This window comes from Chelonia mydas, chromosome 1 (assembly GCF_015237465.2).
Source record: "Chelonia mydas isolate rCheMyd1 chromosome 1, rCheMyd1.pri.v2, whole genome shotgun sequence".
Taxonomy (NCBI): Eukaryota; Metazoa; Chordata; order Testudines; family Cheloniidae; genus Chelonia; species Chelonia mydas.
This window is the reverse complement of record NC_057849.1, coordinates 99845065-99868893: the sequence shown is the minus strand read 5'-3', so window position 1 is coordinate 99868893 and position 23829 is coordinate 99845065. Positions and strand designations below refer to the sequence as shown.

The 23829-nt window shown below is 42.2% G+C and overlaps 1 protein-coding gene and 1 long non-coding RNA gene across 2 annotated transcripts in view; one reads left to right on the top strand and one right to left on the bottom strand.

Annotated features, from left to right (window-relative positions):
• ITGBL1 (integrin subunit beta like 1) overlaps positions 1 to 23829 on the bottom strand; it is a 254672-nt gene that overhangs the window by 182986 nt on the left and 47857 nt on the right. The window lies entirely within an intron of this gene.
• LOC122463739 lies at positions 1556 to 23378 on the top strand. The gene is made up of 3 exons (XR_006287345.1): positions 1556 to 1566; positions 15340 to 15347; positions 23144 to 23378. It is a non-coding gene; the product is annotated as an uncharacterized LOC122463739 (long non-coding RNA).

The window sequence follows — 23829 nt, the reverse complement described above, 5'->3', positions numbered from 1 at the left end:
AGGAAAATATAAAATATAGGGTTCCAATACTATACAAAGTTACAACCTCTATTTTCTATTGTGAAACTGCACTGTCTTGTGCAGCAACTTCTCTGAGTTCTCTTTGTGACTTCCTTTGGACCACTGCTCCCTTTCTCCCTCCCTAGAAATTTCAAATGGATAATTCTGGTATGGAAGCAGCAACACCAATGGCTATGCTTTTAATCGGTGCTTCAGAAGAGGACGCCAGATATTCGAGTTTATGAGCCATATCTGAAGTGCAAAAAACAACAAATAAAAATGTGTCTAGTCCTGGGTATAGTTATGGTCTAAGAGCAGTTCTTGGAAATATCTTTTTTTACTGGTACAGGCCTTTATTGGGGAAAAATCCTCAAAGTGTACCTAATTTTAGAACAATTTTGACACACTTTGAAAGATTTATATGATGCAATACTATTCCAAGTAATGACATGTGATGCAAATTCTGAAAAATATATCCTTATTAGAGTTAAAATAGCAGCACAACCAAGACAGGAAAGTTGTCAAAAGCACATGTACTTTTGACAGGTCTGCAGTGCTATATTTATGAGCATAATATAAAATACATTACAAACTTCATCCTTGTGTAAAATGCCCTTATTTATATTGAGATTACCAAATACCCAAATGAGACACAATTATTTTAATCCAGATGTCTTTCCAGCTACTTCATTGGGAGTTAGAATATAGAATATCATAGAATGTCAGGGTTGGAAGGGACCTCGGGAGGTCATCTAGTCCAACCCCCTGCTCAAAGCAGGACCAATCCCTAACTAAATCATCCCAGCAAGGGCTTTGTCAAGCCTGACCTTAAAAACCTCTAAGGAAGGAGAGTCTACCACCTCCCCGGGTAATCTATTCCAGTGCTAGGTAACCCATTCTAGGTCACCCACCTAGTGAAAAAGTTTTTCCTAATATCCAACCTAAACCTCCCCCACTGCAACTTGAGACCATTACTCCTTGTCCTGTCCTCTTCTACCACTGAGAACAGTCTAGCTCCATCCTCTTTGGAACCCCCTTTCAGGTAGTTGAAAGCGGCTATCAAATCCCCCCTCACTCTTCTCTTCTGCAGACTAAATAATCCCATTCCCTCAGCCTTTCCTCATAAGTCATGTGCTCCAGTCCCCTAATCATTTTTGTTGCCTTCCGCTGGACTCGTTCCAATTTTTCCATCCTTCTTGTAGTGTGAGGCCCAAAACTGGACACAGTACTCCAGATGAGGCCTCACCAGTGCCGAATAGAGGGGAACGATCACATACCTCGATCTGCTGGCAATGCTCCTACTTATACAGCCCAAAATGCCTTTAGCCTTCTTGGCAACAAGGGCACACTGTTGACTCATATCCAGCTTCTTGTCCACTGTAACTCTTAGGTCCTTTTCTGCAGAACTGCTGCCTAGCCACTTGGTCCCTAGTCTGTAGCAGTGCATGGGATTCTTCCATCCTAAGTGCATGACTCTGCACTTGTCCTTCTTGAACCTCATCAGATTTCTTTTGGCCCAATCCTCTAATTTATCTAGGTCTCTCTGTATCCTATCCCTACCCTCCAGTGTATTTACCACTCCTCCCAGTTTAGTGTCATCTGCAAACTTGCTGAGGGTGCAATCCACTCCATTCTCCAGATCATTAATGAAGATATTGAACAACACCAGCCCCAGGACCAACCCTTGGGGCACTCCGCTTGATACCAGCTGCCAACTAGACATGGAGCCATTGATCACTACCCATTGGGCCCGACGATCTAACCAGCTTTCTATCCACCTTATAGTCCATTCATCCAGCCCATACTTCTTTAACTTGCTGGCAAGAATACTGTGGGAGACCGTATCAAAAGCTTTGCTAAAGTCAAGGAATAACATGTCCACTTCTTTCCCCTCATCCACAGAGCCAATTATTTCATCATAGAAGGTAATTAGGTTAGTCAGGCATGACTTGCCCTTGGTGAATCCATGCTGACTGTTCCTGATCACTTTCCTCTCCTTGAAATGCCTCAAAATTGATTCCTTGAGGACCTGCTCCATGATTTTTCCAGTTGAATCAAGTCCTGAGTGATTGTTAGATTGGGATGTACTTTGTCTCCACTTGGAATTACTCTGCCTCTATTTTAGTTTTGTAGCACAGCAGCTCTGGATTCTTTAAGTGAGATGCATGTTGGAATAGGTATAAGGAGAAGAGGGAAAGGGAACATATACTACTTATATTAATTTATAATCAACTTCTCTAATATTTTATATATATCTGAAGAGCATTTGAAATCAAAATGAAAGCTGATTTTTTAAAATGAAATATAAATTTTGTTTTAAATTGTGTAGTAAGGCAAATTAAGGAAGCTAATAAGTAAGGGAAACATAGAGCAGTGGTCACCAACCAGTCAATTACAATCGACTGGTCGATGCTGGAGACTCTCCCAGTCAATTGCGATTTCCAGTGGCGCAGCGGGGCTACTACTAAGACAGGCTTGCTGCCTGCCTGCTCCAGAAGCAGACAGTATGGCCCCATTGGGGGGGGGGGGAAGGGCGACGGGACACTGCACCACCCCCGCAGCCAGGAATGGGGAACTATGGCCAATGGGAGCTGAGGGGGCAGTGCTGGCATAGAAGGACAGTGCATGGAGCCACATGCCCTCCCCCCATGGGCCACATTGGCATATTGGCCCCTTCCGGGAGCAGTGTGGGGCTGGGTCAGGCAGGAAGCCTGCCTTAGCCTCTCTGCACCACCCATTGTAAGCGCCGCCTGGCAGGAGTCCGCACCCAACCCCCCAGCCCTGAGCCCCCTCCCAGAGCCAGCACCCCGAACCCTCTCCTGCATCCAAAGCCCCTGCCTCAGCCCTGACTCCCACCCCAGAGCCAGCACCCCGCATCCCCTCTTGCACCCCAATACTTTGCCCCAGCCCAGAGCCCCCTCCTGCACCCAAACTCCCTCCCACAGCTTGCACCCTTCACCCCCTCCTGAACCCTAACCCTCTGCTCCAGGCTCAGCCTGGAGCCCCCTCCCACACTACAAACCCCTCGGCCCCAGCCCAGAGCTCGCACGCCCTCCTGAACCCCAACACTCTGCCCCAGCCCAGTGAAAGTGAGTGAGGGTGGGGAAAAGTGAGTGACGGAGAGAGGGGGGATGGAGTCAGCGGGGCAGGCTTCGGGGAAGGGGCGGAACCTTGGGGAAGGGACAGGTAGATCCTGGGTTTCCCTTAAATTCAAAAAGTGATCTTGGGCATAAAAAGGTTGGAGACCACTCATACAGAGTTAGTAATTTTTAACTGTTAATGATTGCAGAAAAGGTCTTATTTTCAAATTGGTTCATAGTGAGTTCCATATACAGACCCACAATTTAACAGAAATTAATTCTGTACTCAAAGCCCTAATATTACTTTTAAAACTTTAAGCCACTACTGTTCTTCACTAGAATTCTTAAATAGCGGCCACATCAAAGCCTGGATCCAAATGTTTTGATCTATCTGAAATCAGAACTCAAATCTAGAGCTCCAGTAAGAAAATCTTATAGTCTATATCTTGATAATGGGCCAAGTCAAACCCCTACAGTTGAACACCCCCGAACTATGGAGTGCTAGATGTACAAATCTGGATCCACATTTTGTGTTGGAACCCATTTTGAATCAAATTCAAACTCCAATAATGAATCACTTCCTGAAACCGATCATTTGAACTGTACCATCTGTCTTTGCGGTAGCCTCTGACTTTCTGATGAAACATTATTCACAGTTATGTAGGAGCTGTTTTTCTCACTGTACTATGAGTAGGAATATAATGGCTGCCTCACCCCCTCTCCCAATCTATTTTCTTAACCAGAATCTTCAATCTTCCTCTCTCACTACTTCTGGCAAAGAGGGTCAGGACAGGACATTTCCGCTACACTGTACAACTCACTTAGGGAGCTCTGAACAAGAACTACACACAGTAACCTTTCTAGAGGCAAAACATCCAAGCAAAGTTAATGTTTGCATGATCTTGAAGTGAACTGAAGATAATGGACTTCCCACATAATCACTGAAGTACAGCATTTAGCCACTAAACAACAAGAAACTGAGGTTATCAAAAGACTTGACTGAGGCAGTCCTAAAAAAACTAGGTTTTCCTTCTCTGAAGCATAAGAGTCACTGCCCTTACAGTTTCATACACAATGTCAATCTTCTCCTATAATCCAGAAAGATTTAGAAAAATGTACAATGCAACTGATAATATATCTTCATCATACCCACTTATATTACATGAGTAGCTTGCCTTGGGTGAAATCCTGATCCCAGTTAAATCAATGGCAAAACTCCCGAGACTGCCCTTTAATTCTACTTTGAACTTAACATTGCAAGGTTACAACAAACCAAAGAAACTGACAAATACTTAGCCATTAAAAATCTGGAATAAAATTGTAGTTACCATGAAAGTATGTTTCAGTGCAGCTGCAGTATCTGATGATAATCACAGGATACACAGTGAAATTAAAATAAGTCAAATAACTTTAGAAATATATTTCAATATTTTTTTTTTTCATTTTCATGGTTTTTGGTCTCATATGTAATACATAAAGAGAATGTACAGCTGACAAACTAAGATCAATTAATATAAAACTGCATCTATTGGGTTTGGTTTTTTTATGTGAATTTAACCATTTGTTTGTTTTCCTGAAGTATCATTTGGTCATATGGCCCTAGAGGCTTCCTTCTTTATTGTGACACCTCTGAGCATAGGCGCCGAATTTTGTTTTTGCAGGTGGATGCTTTTGAAGAGGTGTGTGTGTTTGTGGGGGATGGGGGGCACTCTGCCAGTTTTGGGGGGAGGCTATTTTCAGCATATTTATACAATTCTGTCATATTCTGGTGTCTATCATTGCATTTCGCCCTATAGATAGATCTTGGCTCATCCATAAGAGGGGGCCTTGATCCATCTTGCAGCTCTCTGGACTCCATCCTCTTCCAGTCAAGAGTTACTAACTTTCTTTCCTGTGTCTGCAAAACTTACTCTGTTCTCTCTGAAGTGGATGGACTGAAAGAAGCAGCAATGGGAAATTAATGCCAATTTGAACAGCAGTAATAATGGCATGGACTTCCACCCACAAATCCACCAGTGTTAGAGGAGAGCATGCTGTACAGTAGTGTCTCCCTAGCTCTGCATCAACGTATCATGCTATAATTGCAGCATCCCATCTAGTTCGCATTAATGTGGAGAAGCTTTTACCGGCGATTGAGTAGCGTCCTCTGCATACTTGCCTCTCCCTGTGGCCTTCTTCTCCTGCTAATTTCAGGGAATTTCTATCTCTAATGAAAACACATGAGGTCACTGGGATTTATACACCATTCGGAAACGTTAGAAGCCTGTTTACGTTTGCTCAATCTACAAGCTGAATTTGGGGTTCTCTTTCTAAGAAAAATTTATTTATATAAATATTTATTAAACTGATTAGACATGGATATGGTCTGTTTGTTGTAGCTATAAATCATTTCATTCCCTTGATATGGGAGTTGCATGCATGAGTCTAGGCCACTCTAAGTGATTTTCTTGCATCATAACAACACTTTGCAATTCTAAAGAATGTTTAATCTTCAAAGTGTTTAATAAGATAATTAAGTTATTTCCCACAACATCCCTGTGGAAAACAGCAGGTATATATTATTATCCATATTTTATGGATGGGAAATTGCTGTAGAGAAGTAAAGTATCTTTGAATGCTTTATATTATTCTGTTGCATTTTGTCCCAGTTTCTCACCTGTTCTTTGTCCAGTGCTTTTTAACACAAAGCTTTAATTCAAAAGAAATTAACAAAATTTTGAAAATGTTTTTCAGATCTAGCCTGCCTTTATTCTTATAATAATTATTTTTATTGCAGTAGCAGCCAAAGGCCCAAGTCAGGAAACAGGTCCCCCATGAAACAGGCACTGTACAAACACCTCCAAAACTAGCATGTAATCCTCACTCCTTTAGAGTCAATGCCTACAGTCCCATTAGCTTCACTGGGGCCAGGATTTCACCCATAGCCCCTGCTTTGGAGACTTTCTAATAATTTCATTTGTAAGAAATGAAAAACAAAGCACTACATGGTGCTTTTTAAATAAGCCATCATCACTTACACGTGTAAGTACTTTGATTAAACGTGGGTGGCCCAATTATGTTGAAAATGTATTTCCATGCTTAAACAGATGGTAAGCGTCTGGGTCCACGCAACCTGCTACTGTGCTCTTACGAGCAACCTGCTAGAAATATTAAAGTGTATGCACATGCAATTACAAACCATTTAGGTGGACAATTGCCTGCAGATTGCAACACAGATGCATCTTTTTGAATATGTAATGCAGTCAAATTCACACATTTGCAATTGAGATTGTCATTTATTCTCAAATAATTTTTCTTCTAAAAAAGAATATTGTAGGTGGTGGTGGAGAATTGGGCAGTTATACTAAAAAAGAAGACACTTGCCATCTCGTTATTTCAAGCTCTCCTCACGAGCAAGGAATGGAACTTAATGCTCGCAGGCAATATTTTCACCTGCAAACATCAAATCTGGCAGTTTCTCATACTGTCACTTTTTTATGAGCAATTTGGTATTATTTGAACATTAGTCAAATGGTAACAAAAATGGTTGTGGTAGTCCAGAATACAAGTCCCAGCTGACAGCATCCAGGCTTCTGTCCATCTTGAGCTTTAGTTCATGTAGTTAATGAAATATAACCTTGCTAACTATGCTATTTAATAAAGGGTCAAAAAATCCAGATCTGTCTCGTGCTTCTGGTCTACAGCTAATATTTTGCTCCTGTAAAAAAGGATGCGGCAGTGTAGAAAGAAAGGGAAAACAGAGAACAATTACATTTATTTTCACAGCCTCTTTGGGTCTCTTCAGGAGGGTCTTGTAGAGACTGGCCAGTCACCCACTGTCACAATCATAAATAATAGTAACTCTCTGTGGACAAAGAACTATGTTGATCTGATATGAGATGCTGTCATAGGATAAGTGAAATTGTCTGATGGGGTAGCTTGGGGGATGAAAACTATCTATCTATCTATCTATCTATCTATCTATATGATGCTAGGTGCACAGAGACACAGAGACTTGGACTTCCAGATGGACACTCCACTCAGACTGCTCATTTGGGACTTTGGAGTATTGACTTTGAAGGTCCTTGACTGGTTCCTGGGGAGACAGGATCACAGAGGGGATGAGGGAACCAGACTGTGATCATGAGTGGAAGCCCTGGCAGGCTCTTACAAGATTAGGCTGTCCCTAGAGGAGTAAGAGGTATGAAGGTCATTGGATGCTATCGTTATGTTTGTTATGTTTAGTTTAGTGGTTTTTCAAATCTAGAAATTGTAGGCATCTTCAATCTACCCTCAGACACACACACAGTCTCCCCTTGCACAGTTAGCTAACCTATGTTCTGGAGTAGATTAGGTACCGGTGCAGGTAGCTTATGGGGCCTTACATGGCTACTCTAGAGCCCAATATCAAAGTGAATGCCAAAAAATCATGTCCAAGTACTTTTTTGACTTTACATGTATTCTCATTTAAAAGTTTGCTGTTGTACAAAAGTTCTCCTGTAAATGTTTGCAATAAATACTCAGCCTATGACATGAGAACAATTTACATTAAGCCATTCCCACACAGGAGGCTTAAAAAGTGTGGTTCTGCTCTGAAAATTGACTGTAAAATTAGTGCCTTCTTACCCAGCAGCTCCATACTCCCTGTGTGCATTCAGAGTTCTATTGTCTGACTTGAGTCAACAAAAATAAAGAGTGAACTGGAAGGTTTCTGTTCCTTCTTGTGCATTGTCAAAAGTTTTTACTAGTGTGCAGTTTACTATGCAAAACCACTGACAGCACTGGAGTGTCACTTAGGTGATAATTAGAAGACAATGAGGTGAGATGGCTGGAGGGGGCAGATGGTAAGCATCCAGAAAAGCGTTCCAAAACCATGTAGTAGAGCTAACCAACATTTTCTAATTTTTGAAAAAATATCAGTTTTTGAAATTTCAAAAACAGTAGAATGTTTGAACTTTTATTTTTAAACCAGCTCTACTTAATAGTTCTCCTAAATAGATTCCCAAGATATAAAATACAATATTCAGTTTTATATATGCCTCTATGTTCTCAGTTACATTCCTGATAGAAAACAAATTTCCATGCCTACTAGAAATCCAGATTGTATTACTTCATCATTATACTGAATTGAAACATATAGTAAAGCATTTCCCCCCAACTATCTTTATAATCATGCTAATACAATAATATCATATCGCAGTATGTTCCCATCTCAGAGAAATATCACCCGATATTAGACTGTTATTAAACTAGAAATTAGCACGTAGACAAAAATGTTAATTGCGTCTTGACTAATGGGGAAAATGAGAAGTTAAAATAGACTCTAGGAATTATTTATGAAGAGCAATGCTGCTTTATTTTACCAAATGGTCTCAAATCCTGCACTACCTACTGTATTTTACAAATATTAGTGGGGAAACAGAGACTGAGTGAGAGTGTGTATGTGTGTGCGCTCCTTGCTTTAATGGTTTGTGCCTCTGTGGCTTTTCAGTAGGTGGAAAACAGGTAACACTTTTACAAGGATGTGTATCTTGCCCTGTAAGAAGAAAAGGAGTACTTGTGGCACCTTAGAGACTCACCAAAGCTTATGCTCAAATAAATTGGTTAGTCTCTAAGATGCCACAAGTACTCCTTTTCTTTTTGCAGATACAGACTAACACAGCTGCTACTCTGAAACCTATCTTGCCCTGTGTTTGCCTTGTTTTACTTAGACTGTAAACAGCTTTGTGGCTGCGGGTGTATTTTATTTATGGGTTGAATCCTGCTCCCATTCAAGTCAACGAAAGCAGGAGCAGGTCCTATGTTAGTAAACAATGGTATTGCTAATTTTTTAAATGCTAATAATTATTATTACTATTGATAGGACAGAAGCCTTAAACAATGGCCAGTGATCAAGAGAGGAAAGAAATCCTCTAGGAGTTTCTCCTTACGTCTGGACTGGCAAGAGACCAGATCACCAAAGAAGAAGTTATTTCCTCGAGATTCCGCTCTTGGTACATTTTTAACTTTCTTACCAATCGCAGCACTTCTGCATACATTTGGAGGGGAGAATTGTTAGTTGCAGCACTGAAAAGTTCATTTACATGAATTCTCTTGATCAGCTTTGCAACTTTCCAGAGTTCAGTTGAATTTCTTTTCCTGGCTGTTCTACTGTGGGGCTGACCTTTCCCCATTGTGGAGCCAACACCTGTGGTTTTCTCACATCATAAAAGGTTAGATGTGACACATAATTTTGAATATGATGTGTACGATGAAGGATAGGTACCCAAAATAAATAAGCACATGAGTATAATTTTACTGCAGAAGCACATAGAAAAAAACTGGACTTGAGAGAGTGATCCCTTACTTATACACAAATACATTAAATGGACTCTCTCAACTCCAAAAAATGTCTTGGGATGAAGCTGAGAAACCTCACAAAAGCATGAAAAGGTTTAAAGAGGCCTATGGGCCCAGATAACCCTGCCCCGCTATCCCTGCAGCCAATGCCAGGCCTGGAGGGAAAAGAAAAGGAGAGAACATTGCTCAGTTCTGGGCTGTCTAGCAAAGGGGCCAGCTGCTTCCCTACGTGAGTGGAGCATCACTAGGAGCCAGACAGCCACTGGGGAAAATTTATTACATCCCTGACCAAGGACCACGCCACATTGATTGAACTGTGTGAGTTAACTATAGAGACATTGTGGGTTTAGGCCCTGCCAGTCTTACAGCCACCACCCAACACAGAGAGACCTGAGGCCGTACGCTACAAAAGGTCCACAAGTGGGCGCTACTTGAGTCAAACCACACCAGACTGTTTGGTCTATAGGGGCCATGCCCCAAAATGCAAGACAAAGGTAGGAAGTAAATCCCAGGGCAGTGGATTTATACTCTGTGCTGGTGGGACCCTGGCAGCATTGCTTCACACAGGGCTCTGGGCTGCAACCCAGTGGAAAGGGAGGGTCTAGGTCCCCCTACCTCCTTAAGAGCTGAAGCACCTCTGCCAGGGAAGCAAGGGCAGGAAGTCAGGCACACTTTCATTAGGTCACCCAGTCCTCCGAGCACCCTGTTCTATGCCTCTATTGGTTCTGAAAGCTTCATGGGCTTCACAGTTGTGGTGCTTGCTCCCTATTTCTTATTCCCTCATATGCCTCTTAAAAAGCCACCAAAACCTGCTCCATTTCTGATTATGTAGTCTGAGGGCTTGGCTACACTTACATTTTATAGCATTCTAACTTGCTGGCTCCGGGGTGTGAAAAATCAACCCCCTGAGCGCAGCAGATCAGAGCGCTTTAAAGCACTAGTGTAAACAGGCTCCCAGCACTGGGAGTCATGCTCCCAGGGCACGGAGCTAATCCCCTCGTGGAGGTGGATTACCAGGAGCGCTGGGAGAGCTCTCTCCCAGCGCTGGCGTGCAACCACACTCACACTTCAAAGCGCTGCCATGGGAGCACTCCCGCGACAGCGCTTTGAAGTTTCCAGTGTAGCCATGCCCTGAGACTCCACCCAAATAATTGCAACACATAGCAAATTGACCTCATGGAACTGAGGTCAGGGGATGCATGGAGTAATGTGTTCCAGAATTGCTTGACACCAGAGGAGGTTCTTTCTGGTTGACTCTTTGGCAGTCATAGAAGAAAATATAGTATTGTATAGTCTTGCTATCACATCTGTCTGGCTAATAGATTTATTATGTAGTTCTACTTGGAAGGACAAAAGGACCCAAGAAGCTGAAAATTTCTTTCTCCAAAAAATTATGTCCATGTAGGGAAAGAGGACAGTTTGGGCAATAGGAGCTCTGCCATTATTTTCAAAGCAGAAAATCTCAATGGTCTCCATCCAATAACTAGGCACAGGAGAGACCCCTCTCATGCAAATGAAGTTTTTTTAAAAAAGGCAAATCAGGCTCAAGACCTGTAAGTATATATATCAGTTATAGAATGAGGTGACTATGCAAACTATACAGACTATGTAGAGCAGATGGTGTCACAGTTTAGGGGAACTGCATCTATATTCCCCTCTATGGTCCAGCAAGGGCACCCACTTTAGGCTTCCGGGTCCCCAGCCATTACCTCTCCTGGCTAGAAATATGCATCTCTCTCCCTTCTGACAAGGGTATTTCCAAGCTGCACAGCTCCCTGCCTACACTGTGCTTTCCCAGCAAAAGAAAGGCTGCCTAAGCTGGCTTTTTTTGCCTTCTCTTCAGAAATGGTTATCAGGTAATTATCACAGTTAATCTACCATACAGCTCTTTCTAAGCAAGCACATATTATTCTTAGGGTAAAAGCATTACAGAGAAAATACATTAAAAACAATAAAACAACCTGCACATATGCTAATAAGCTTACCAGACATCTCTCCAACTCCAACATGGGTTCGATAGGTGAGCAGTCTTTCATACCCCATCCAAGGGTTTTCTTGTGGGTTCAAGTTCATAACATCCTTTGCTCAGAGCAAGAACCCATATAATTTGTAAGTGAGTGCTTTACCTATTCATGGTCTCTTCAAAGACCCCAAACTGGATAATCACCCAGACAATGGATACCATCTGTGGGGCGAAGCTTCAAACGGCTAATTTCTTGCCTAACTGAAGGAGTTACATTAGCATATTCCCCTCTTCCTAGAGGTTTCCTGGGAAACTCACTTAAATTTAGAAGTTCGTGTTGTTTCAAAAAGTCCTTTGAAGTTCTTAACATTTCTCAAGGTTTACATTAGTCACATCTCCTAGAGGGGTTACATACAGTTCCACAATAATGAATAAACAATTGTATTTTTAATACAATGGACCCCAAAGGTATTAAACTTAATTCAATAAGATTTAACTTAATTAAATAAAGGTTATTCAGGAGATTGCAGGAGATTGCCCTATTTCCTCACAGACGGTGGTAAAAAAATCATTAGCAGACAAATACAGAAGCCCAAAATCACATTTTATAGTCATTTTCCAGAACTGAACTGCACTTAAAGTGTCAAGCTCTTCATGTGAAGGAGACATGCTGAACACAATCTGCTTTTACCTACTAGCCTCAAATTATCATTTGATTTGAGCAAAAAACTGGAGCTACACAGTTCTGTCCTTTTCAGTGTACTCAACTTTGGCGTAAACTGTGTTAATTCATCAGGAGTATTCATTCATATTGAAGTGCCTGTGCCCAAAATGGCGGAGACACGTTAGGAAAAGAAGACAAATTAGCCTAAGGCAATATGAATGTATTTGTCTACAATTTTTGAAAAGTGAGAGAAGTAAATTAAAGCTGCACTCAGTTGTTTGGCAGGCACTTTTTGAAGCAGTTAAGCTAAGGTCTCAGTGATTTTGACAGCACCACAGGGGACGTATTTTCACATAGTTAAAATGTTCTTGAATAATTGCTCTAATGTATTAGGAATAAATGGGCTTTTGTTCAAAAGCAGCTATGTAGGATTACTTTGATCTTTCACAGATCTGAAAATGTCAGTCCCGGTTCTAACATAGCCTTTCTTTCTATTGATATTTCAATAATACAGCAGTATAGTTCATGTATACACATAAAGAGATGGGAGTGTTGCCAACACTAAGAAATAATCAGACAAGTCATCTTTTAATGATTAATTTGGATTTGTACTGTTTCAGTACCAAACACTTACAACACAAATCCATTTTTAAAAGTAAGAGGCCTGTTGGCTTCTTATTGAACCTTTTTTTGTTTTGTTTTTTTTTGGTTGGCCCTTCCCCAATACCAGGAGAAAATGGAAGGGCCAAAGAGGAGTCAGGATCCTGTGACTGACAAGTCCCCAGAGTCAATAGGGAGAGGTCAGTTAGATTGACAGAGGCCAATAGGCAGGCCAATAAGGGGGTTGAGAGCCCAAGATCAGTCCTCCAGTTGAGCTGGGGCTAAGAGGGCAGAGTAAGGCAGAGCCAGAGAGAGTGCAGCAGCCCGAGCAGCTGCCCAGAGCTGAGGAACTAGATCCCAGAGCAGAACCAGGGAGATTGCAGAAGCCAGAGGAGCAGCCTGGAGCTGGCGCAGCGAAGACCAGCTGCACCAGTGGTAAGCCAGGACTGAGCTACAATGGGAAGCCACAGGACCAGAGCCAGGATAACAGATAAGCTACCATGCAACAAGTAAACTGGTGACAAGCGTGGTGAGCAGCTAGAGAGAATGAGGTGGGGATCCTGGGCAGTGAGGGCCCAATGGAGAGAGACATCACAAAGACTGGACTTGGGGGAGGGAGGCACGAACCTGACAGGAGGTCAATACTGGGGAGTAGGCTCCTGCCACCCGGAGCCTGAGGGTGTGTAGCCACCACCAAAGCAGATGTCTTACCTGCGGTATCATTGCAGAACATCCAGGACATGTAAGGAATAGGCTGTGAAATTCCTTCGGTGCCCGAGATTATTGTTTACGGTGTTCCCCGTGCCTATAGTGTGGGGTTTCTTCATCCTTTAACCCTCTCAGTTTTTCCCTTATTTGTTTACAGTGGCTGTTTAATAAATTGCATGTGGTTTGTACTCAATGTAGTGATCACTGTGTCAGGGAAATGGCCACTGAGGAGAGTGGGGATGTCCTAACCTCTATCCTGAGTGATCCACAACAAGACTGGGAGTTAAGCTCCACAGTGATCTTGGACCCAGCCTTACTGAGGTTATGAGGACTCCACCACATGGGAGAGAGAAAGACGAGTGCTCAAGATCAGGCAGGCATCCAAGTAAAGGGAACTGGGGCAGGGACTCAGATCCTTCCACCTTTCACCATCCAATTCTACCAGGGTAATACGGAAACCAGGAAAATTCCCCATGATAGCAGGACCATTTCCTCGCTTATACCTAGATTCTACCAGCTGGATACACATTTCCTGATCCAAAGCCATTAAAGTCAATGGAACATAGCCCATTCAGTTGGCTTTGGATTAGACCCAAGATGGAGACATTTACTCAGAATGGAAGACATTTTAAAAGAAATATAAACTCTTTCATTTTGAAAGCACTGTGGGAAGATGAATTCACTCAACTTCAACTGCTGTTCAAGGGAATTATATGATTAGCTTCTATATATTTCTTAAAATTTAGGAAAGATCTGCATTAAAAGGTAAACAACAAAATTAAATTTAAACTAAAGGTCTGAGCCTGCAAAATGTTGCATTGAAGCCCCGGCACTATCCATATGAAAAGACTATTTGTGTCAGTATAAGCTGTGGGATCAGGCCCTGAGTTCCAGATTTATGTGCTGAATGTCCTGACTAGGCAAGCAGTAGGAAGCATTCAGCAAACCAACAAGTATTAACTCTTGTTATTTTAAATTCTTATTCCCGCTGTTGGAAAAGCATTTACATTCCCTAGTTCATAGATAACCCAGCCTGGTAAATAGGTGCATAAAGAACATAAATCTGGAATTAATTTTCAAATGACTGCACTTTTTCCTCACTCTGCCTCTGGCGTGTATTCCCAGATCCCATGCACTACTCAACCTCATTTCCCTTCTTCAAACTCAGTTCCAGAGGTTTAGCTTTCCTTTGCTGACTAACACTGCAGCCCTCAGTCTAAACACTGTCTACAAATTTTAACAAATGCAGATTAAAAGAGGAACTATCTAGACCTGTGTGTAAAACCAAACACCTCAGTCCTTCACAGTTCTAATGCTCATTCCTCTACACTCCCTCCTCCCACACTTACTTTATTTTCATTCTTTGCTGTGTTACAAGCTCAAATAAATTAAGATCTTCTGAACAGGAACCTGTCATTTTTATTTGTCTCTCTACTTCCATGCACACCGATAGAGCTGTATAAATAACGAGTAACAACTTTCATTTTAGCTTTGCAGTTTACTTTTAAACTCACAAAATGAAAATGTAAAGGGAAGATATTCGAAAGCACCTATGGGATTTAGGAGCGCTTTGGCTTTTGAGGCAATCTTCAAAATCTCCCCCAAGAGTACATTCCAACCACCTAATGTGATTTTTCCAATTTATACAGAATACATATGTATTCATTTTTAATCAATACATATGAGAAACAAATAAGTGATTGAGATGGATCTTTCCTTAATATTCTGTTAATGCAAATACTTAGGCCTTTGATCCGACAAACACTTATATATAGGCTTAACTTTACACATGAGTAGTCCCGTTGAGCTTAATACAGGATCAGGGCCTAACATATTCCCACTGGAAGAAAAGAAAACAGATCCCTAAGGATCAGATTGAACCCTTTAGAAAATCCTTTACTAGAGTTTACTGTTTGGTAGCCGACTGTAATTATTAAATGAGAGTAGCCCACTACTAACTTTGTTATGAAAGTTATATAGAATATTTTTTGTTAAAACCAATCAAGTGAATTTAGTTCTCATGAAACATTCTGTACAAACAACTGTGGAGGCTGAAATCCTCTGTTCATCCACCAAACAGCCCAATAAACAACAGAGTACACACATCTACACCCTGTCCTGCTATTGTACCTCAGCTTGACATAAGGGCCCATGAGGCAGGAGAGGGGAGAGGTCATACCTGTTTCACCCTTGGCCAAGGAATTGTTGGTCACTACCAACCTGTATGTAACTCTGAAATGAAAGGGTTGTGATCAGTTACCAAACTCCTGAACTGTCACATCTCTCTCCGCTTTTCTGTCTCTTGCTTCCTTATTCATCTGAATCAATCTCTGTCCTTCCCTACCCACCAACCACCATTTATCATGATCTCTGAGGCCCAGATTTTTAAAAGGTGTTTAGGTGTTGCTATGCTCAGCGCTGCAATGCCTAACTAATTTAGGAGACTAAAACTCATTTTCAAAAGTGATTTAGGCACTTAGGAGCCTAAATCTCATCGACAGCAACATCTAAATTATTAAAAAAACCTAGAACTAAGGCCTTTGCAAATGAAAAGTATCACACCAATAGTAGCTTGGGGTCTCAAGTGCTGACCCGCAGAATGAAATGGACTCTGTTTAATGTTATAATTAGGCTTCAAGGGACTAGATTTTTATTGGTCAGAAAACATTGATTTCATTGTACATACACAAACTGATGAACAAAAGCATTTCCATGGATGATCATGACAATATACAGATAGGCAAAGTAAGAAAAATGCTGCTTGAGAATGTATTAGAGTTTTATTTAAGGAAATTTACTTTGTATATTTTGATGTGTGATGTTGACAATTTGTGTTTTAACAGTTTTTTTGCATCTCAATATTTACCGTTAATAAATAATTATTGTCTAACCGCCCCAACCCCATTGTCTGACACACACCCCATAATTTCCTATCATGATGAAAGTTTAAAAGATAAAAAATACTTAAAAATAAATATACATTGATGTTATAAGAAAATATCAAATCTGCCAAGCTAAATTATAATGAGCCAGTTTTATTCTGTAGTCAGTGTTGTGGGAAAGGCACTACTGTGCAGGCACTGAGCCCTGACACATCTTATTCAAGCAGTTGGCATCTTGCGGAAAGCCTTATGAGAAGTGCTTTCCAAAGCAAATCAGTGTTGTAATAACACTTTGCAAAATAGCACTTGGAGTGTTTAGTGTTAAAACAGGCTTCTAAATCATAGCACTCTAGAGAAGAGACTTTTTAAAAAATAACACCAAACTTTTGGGTCCGTTAACCCTTCAATGGCTCGCTACAGCTTCCTCGTAGGGGACAAATGCATTAAAACCAACAGATCTGGCCAGCTAAGATTCCTCCACATTGAACATAGCTAAGATTCTAGCCTCATATCTTTAAGCCTTGTTCAATGATTTCTCCCCTCCTCGCACCCCCACCTATCCGCCAACTACCTTACCAGAAAGATTCTATCCTGGGATGAGATGTTGCATGTGAAATTTCAGTTTGATTAGTATGTTTTTGTGGGGAAGTCAGGGATGGATTGAGAAGCAAGGCCAGTAATGGGAAGCTCATAGACCATTTTGTGTCAATTACACCAAAAATTGCTGCTAGACTGAAGAACGGAACTAGAAGCAGAGCACTTGCTCCTTATGGATGCTTCTTTTTTTAAATGATCATATATTACAAGTGACACTCAGACTGAGGCTCATGAGCCACAAGGGGCTCTTTAATGTGTCTCCTGCAGCTCTTTGCAGCACATGGTGTTAATACACAGTGTGATTTATTTATTAACCAATCTAAGTTATTAACCAACCCACATGCTTTTTCTATGTTATTAACCAATTATAGTTTATTTTATGTACATTAAGCAGTGGTGAGCTAGAGCCGGTTCGCACCGGTTCGCTAGAACTGGTTGTTAAATTTAGAAGCCCTCTCCGCCCCACCCCCGGCCCCAGCTCACCTTTGCTCCGCCTCTGCCTCCTCCCCTGAACGCGCCGCCCTGCTCTGCTTCTCCGCCCCCCCACCCCAGGCTTCCCACGAATCAGCTGTTCACACGGGAAGCCAGGGCGGGCTGAGAAGCAGGCAGCAGCTTCCTGCTCAGGCCCAGGGAGGCAGAGGGGAGGTGAGCTCGGGCGGGGTGGAGAGTGAGGAGGGCCGCCCACACCGCAGCAGGTAACCCGGAGGGGGGGGGGGGTGCAGGGGAACCGCTCCCTGCCCCAGCTCACCTCCGCCACCCTTGGCCTGAGTGTGAAGCCGCCGCCTGCTTCTCAGTCCTCCCCTGTTTCCTGCGGAACAGCTGATTCTCGGGAAGCCAGGGGAGGGGGCAGAGAAGCAGAGTGGGGCAGCACGTTCAGGGGAGGAGGCGGAGGCAGAGCTGAGCTGGGGCCGGGCGCGGGGCGGGGAGCTGCCGGTGGGTGCTCTGCACCCACCAAATTTTCCCTGTGGGTGCTCCAGCCCCGGAGCACCCAGGGAGTCAGCACCTAAGGCGCCACTTTTGATGTGATCAGTGGGGAAGCGGCCGCTCCCCCTGCTCCCCCCCAGCTATGCTCCCCCGCCTCTAGGAGCCAGAGGGACCTGCCGGACGCTTCCTGGGAGCTGCCCCAGATAAGCACCGCCGGGACTCCCCACCTCGCCCCCCGGCAGGTGCCTCTGGCTCTTAGGGGTGGGGTGGGGTGGGCACCCACTACGGTGGCCCACGAGACCCTCCTGCCCGGTTCTGGGGGCAGTCGGGGACAGGGGAGGGGGTGGATGGGGCAGGGGTCCTGGGGGGGGGTGTCAAGGAACACGGGGGTGGGGGGTTGGATGGGGCAGGAGTCCCAGGGGGTGGGCAACGACCCCCTAGTGGGGTGAGGAGGGAACCCGTTGTTAAGATTTTGGCAGCTCATCACTGATATTAAATATTTAGTTTTCATACACATATATGAAAACTAAATATTTCCCCTATCATACTGTTGAAATATGACTATATAGTACTATCGTAAATGAAACAGTGAACTCACACTATTCTGGCTGTTTTGGGTAATGTTAATCACTAATTTGGCTCCTGGACCACTGAGGTCTGGGTATCATTGACATATATATTTAGTCTCTAAGGTGCTACAAGTACTCCTTTTCTTTTTGCGGATATATAGATATGTCCATAGATATATCTAAATATATATAGTTCCTCATTGTTGAAGAGAATATCCATGACAACTCAACTAAGGCAGAGCTTAAATATGAGAAAGTGAAAGGGTGGATGTGTTGCCCTGGATTTGAGAGGTGTGTACACCCCAGCATGTGATCAAGCTAATTGCAACCATATTATGTGCATTCAGCCACCATGAATTAATTAAATAAAACACCACATAGTTAAGAGTTAATTTGGAGACAGATTTTCAGAAGCAAGGTCAAAACTAGGTACAGTTTCTGTGAATCAGAATGGGAGGAGGGGACAAATATGTAAACAATTGAGACTAAAAACCTTGGCGGTTGGAAAACCTTGAGTCTAGATACCTCTGATATTAAAAGTTTATTGAAAGTTAGAAAAGTGATGATAGAGTAGGGGTCAGTCTCACCTATGTGTTTTGTAGAAATTTGTTATAAAAGATTAGCTAATAGAGTGTATTTTGTATTAGTCCTCTGAAGCCATCTTGAGAGATGTTTTTCCTGACACCTTTTCTCCCCGGTGGGTGAGCGACTGGCCACTGCAAACCTTCTGTTAATTACTCAATACCGTTCCAGACGTTAGGTAAATATCTGGGATGTTCTAAACCTATTGCTTATGTTTGTGTGTGCTTAAATCTAATAAAACTGCAGTTTTAGATAGAGCATGCTTATTTGCATGAATCTTATCAGATGGAATTGCTGTGTTCCTGATGATTTATTCTTTACACCACCTGGAGTGAAATAATTAAGTTGTCCCTGTTGGGGGTTCTAAAAACCCTGGGTAAGAGATGATGCAATTGGTATAGAATGCTGAAAATGCAGTTGTCTCCCTCTGGCTGACCTGTACTTGGGAGCAACTGGGCCATAGAAAGTGATTATTTTAAATTATAGGAGCAAAAGCATCTCAGGATTGTGTTTCCTGTTTTTGCTGTTGCTGAATAGATAGCTTAATGCTTTGTTTCTCTAATACATCACTTTATTTCTATCTTGGTCAGTATTCTGAAGCACACTTCCAGTTAACAGATATTCCTTGGTTTTGTTCTTTACTCCTATGCATATTTCACATTTATCTGGAGTCAGTAGCATTTACCATCTATTAACCCATCCATTTAATTTATCTAAATCCTTCCATAATCTGTCAGATGGCATTGTTCTTCATTACTAATTTAAACACATCTCCAAATCAGAAAGTTTACTGACTGTCCTTATCAAACTACTTAAAATATATAACTAAAAAGCAAATGAATAAGTAATGGTATTTATGGTACTCTACCACATATTCATTTTCTATTTTGAAGCTTTCAGTCTAAGTCTAATTTTTCTTTTCTACAGTTTCAGAGAAATGTTCAATCCCCCAACTCTTTTTTTCTTCTATTCTGTGGTTCAGCATCTTCATAACTGATTTCCAATACAAAGATTTTACCAAATACCTATTGACAATCTGCAGCTAAAAGTAGAGGCAAATTCCATGTAGTTGCATCCTCTTAGCCTGTAATGGCAATAACATTTTTGAAGAATTCAGAGAAAGCACAGCAATAAGGCACAATAACCCATTTGCTACTATGTTGATTATTTACAAATGTTACTTTTTTTAAGAGTTCCTTTTTTGAGGTACTCACAATAGTCCCTAAGACTTTGCTATATCAGAAGGCCATTCCCTGGAAATGTTGATTTCTTATGGCTGGGGCCCAATCAATTTCACGACCATGAAGAACGAGTCATGGATCATGAAATAAGCCATTCCCTGTGAAATCTGATCTCCCCCTGCTGCTGGGAGCACCTCCTAGCTGCTAGTCCGGGACAGGATGGGGAGGGAGAGGAGTTGTCCTTTCCCTGCACGGCCACACTCAGTGGGGAGATCAGACCCACCTCCAGAGGCAGTGCAGGGTACACCCTCACTGCTGCATCATCCCTGGAATTGCGCTTGGGGCTTCTGCCCCCGAGGCTCAGGACACCCATTAATCACCACTGGCCAGGACTAGCAGCTAGGAGCAGCACAGGGAAGATCGGAACCACCTCCACCTCCTGGAATCTCCTCCAGCTGCAGAGCTTCCTGCAGCTGGCGGAGATACTGGATGGTGGATCTGATCTCCCCCACAGAGGGGCCATGCAGGGGAAGAGCAAGCCCTGTCCCTCCCCTGCCAGCCAGGGCTAGCATCTAGGAACCCATAGATGGGGCACTCTCAGCAGCATGAGGAGATCAGACTCACCTCCATTTACAGGAGACTCCTCCCGCTGCAGAAGTTCAGTGGCCAGCTCTGAAGGCAGCATAGAAGTGAGGGTGACAATCCTGCAACCCCTCCATGATCCCCTTTTGGGTTGGGCCCCCCATGGTTACACACCATGAAATTTCAGATGTAAACATCTGAAATCATGAAATTGACCAATTAAAAAACCCTCTGGCCATGAAATTGACCAAAATGGACTGTGAATTTGGTAGGGCCATACCTATGATGTTTGACACATTGGCCATGTGTCAAGGTTCCTTCCTCACTCTGAACTCAAGGGTACAGATGAGGGGACCTACATGAAAAACCCCCTAAGCTTATTTTTACCAGCTTAGGTTAAAACTTCCCCAAGGTACAAACTATTTTACCTTTTGTCCCTGGACTTTATTGCTGCCACCACCAAGCGTCTAAGAAATATAAAACAGGGAAAGAGCCTGCTTGGAAACGTCTTTCCCCCCAAATCCTCCCAAGCCCCACACCCCCTTTCCTGGGGAAAGCTTGATAAAAATCCTCACCAATTTGCATTGGTAAACACAGACCCAAACCCTTGGATCTTAAGAACAATGAAAAAGCAATCAGGTTCTTAAAAGAAGAATTTTAATTGAAGAAAAAGTAAAAGAATCACCTCTGTAAAATCAGGATGGTAAATACCTTACAGGGTAATCAGATTCAAAACCTAGAGAATCCCTCTAGGCAAAGCCTTAAGTTACAAAAAGACACAAAAACAGGAATATAGATTCCATTCATCACAACTTATTTTATCAGCCATTTAAACAAAACAGAATCTAATGCATATCTAACTAGATTGCTCACTGATTTTTTACAGGAGTTCTGACCTGCATTCCTGCTCTGGTCCCGGCAAAACACACACAGACAGACGGAGAGAACCTTTTGTTTCCCGCCCCTCCCCCCCCTTCAGCTTTGAAAGTATCTTGTCTCCTCATTGGTCATTTTGGTCAGGTGCCAGCGAGGTTATCTTTAGCTTCTTAACCCTTTACAGGTGAAAGGGTTTTTTCCTCTGGCCAGGAGGGATTTAAAGGTGGTTACCCTTCCCTTTATATTTATGACGCCATGTCTCTCATGGTTTAAAGCACAGCCTTACTTTGAAAAGGGAAGTTCAGTAAAAATAGCACCTTCTTCCTCAACTGGGCTTCTGGAGATATGAAGAATCAGATACTCCAAATTTAGCAACAAAAGTACTTTTTTTCTGGGTTTCTTTTTTTTTTAACTCCTTTTTATACTTCAAAGACAGCACAGCTCAGACTGAGCTTGAATCTATTTCCTCTTGTCTATCAACAGAATTCTTTACAAGGTTCAAATTAGATGCACTTGTGCAAACCCGTCAGGGCAATTGGGCTCTATAGATATCACTGATGTCACAGTTAGAAGACAATGGTGTTGTACAAATGCCACTGAGATCCTAATTTTGGCTAGTATAACTTAAATTTCCCAGGATGGCACATGAAAATGAAAGAACCCAGTTTTACCCTCAGTTTCCAGGTTGACTTTGCAGGATGCACAGTAAAAACAAACAAACACTTTTTACTTGTAAACTGAGTATGTTTAATAGAGTCACAGATATTAAGAGCAGAAGGGACCATCTAATCTGACCTCCTGTATAACACAATCCATAGAATTTCACCCATTTACCCCCGTATTGGGTACAATCACAAGTGTTTGACTAAACTACATCTTCCAGAAAGGCGTCCAGAATCGATGTAAAGACATCAAGAGTTGGAGAATCCATTACGTCCTTTGATATTTTGCACCAATTGTTAATCACCCTCTCTGTAAAAAATGTGTCTTATTCTAATTTGTCTATTTTTAACGTTCAGAAATTGAAAATTATGCCTTTGATGGAGTCAAATTAGCTGTTATGATTCAAGAAAGAGCTCTTGGAGTCATCATGGACAGTTCTCTGAAAACATCCACTCAGTTTGCAACGGCAGTAAAAAAAAAAAAACCAGCAGAACATTAGGAGCCATTAGGAAAGGCATAGATAATAAGCCAGAAAATATCACAATGCTGCTATATAAGTCCATGATACACCCACACCTGGAATTCCGTGTGCAGTTTTGATTGTCCCACTTCAAAAAAAGATATATTAGAATTGGAAAAGGTACAGAAAAAGGCAACAAAAATGATTAGAGGTATGGAACAGCTTCCATATGAGGAGAGATTAAAAAGACTGGGACTCTTCATCTTAAAAAACAGACAACTAAGGTGGGATATGATAGAGGTCTTTAAAATCATGAATGGTGTGGAGAACGTGACTAGTGAAGTCCTATTTAGCCCTTCACATAACAAGAACTAGGGATCACCCATTTAAATTAATAGGCATCAAGTTTAAAACAAACACAAGGAAGTACTTCTTCACACATGCAAAATCAATCTGTGGAACTGGTTGCCATAGAATGTTTTGAAGGCCAAAAGTATAACTGGGTTCAAAAAAAGAATTAGATAAGTTCTTGAAGGATAGGTCCATCAGTGGCTATTAACCAGGATGGTCAGGGATGCAACCCCATGCTCCTAGTGTCCCTAAATGTCCAACTGCCAGAAACGGGGACTGGATGACAGGGGTTGGATCACTCAAAATTGCTTTATTCTGTTCATTCCCTCTTAAGCATCTGGCACTGGCCACTGTCAGAGACAGGATACTGGGCTAGATGGACCACTGGCTGACCCACTATGTTCATTGTAATGTTCTTTCTCTGCTAGAATAAAGAGCCCTTTAGTACCTGGCGTTCTCCCCATGATGGTACTTATATACTGTAATCAAGTCACTTCTTGATCATCTTTCAGATCAGCTAAACAAAATGAGCTCCTTCAGTCTCTCATTATAGGGCATTTTCTTCAGCCCTTGAATCATTTTTGTGGCTGTTCTCTGCACACTCACCATTTTTTTCAACATCCATTGTAAAATGTGGGCACCAGAACTGGATGCGGTATTCCAGTATCTGTCTGACCAATGCCATACACAGAGGTAAAATCACTTCCCTACTACTAATTACTCCCCTGTTTATACGTCCAAGAATTGCATTATCCCTTTTCGCCTCACATCACATTGGAAGTTCATGGTGACTTGCTTGTCCTCTATAACCCTAAGTCCTCTTCAGAGT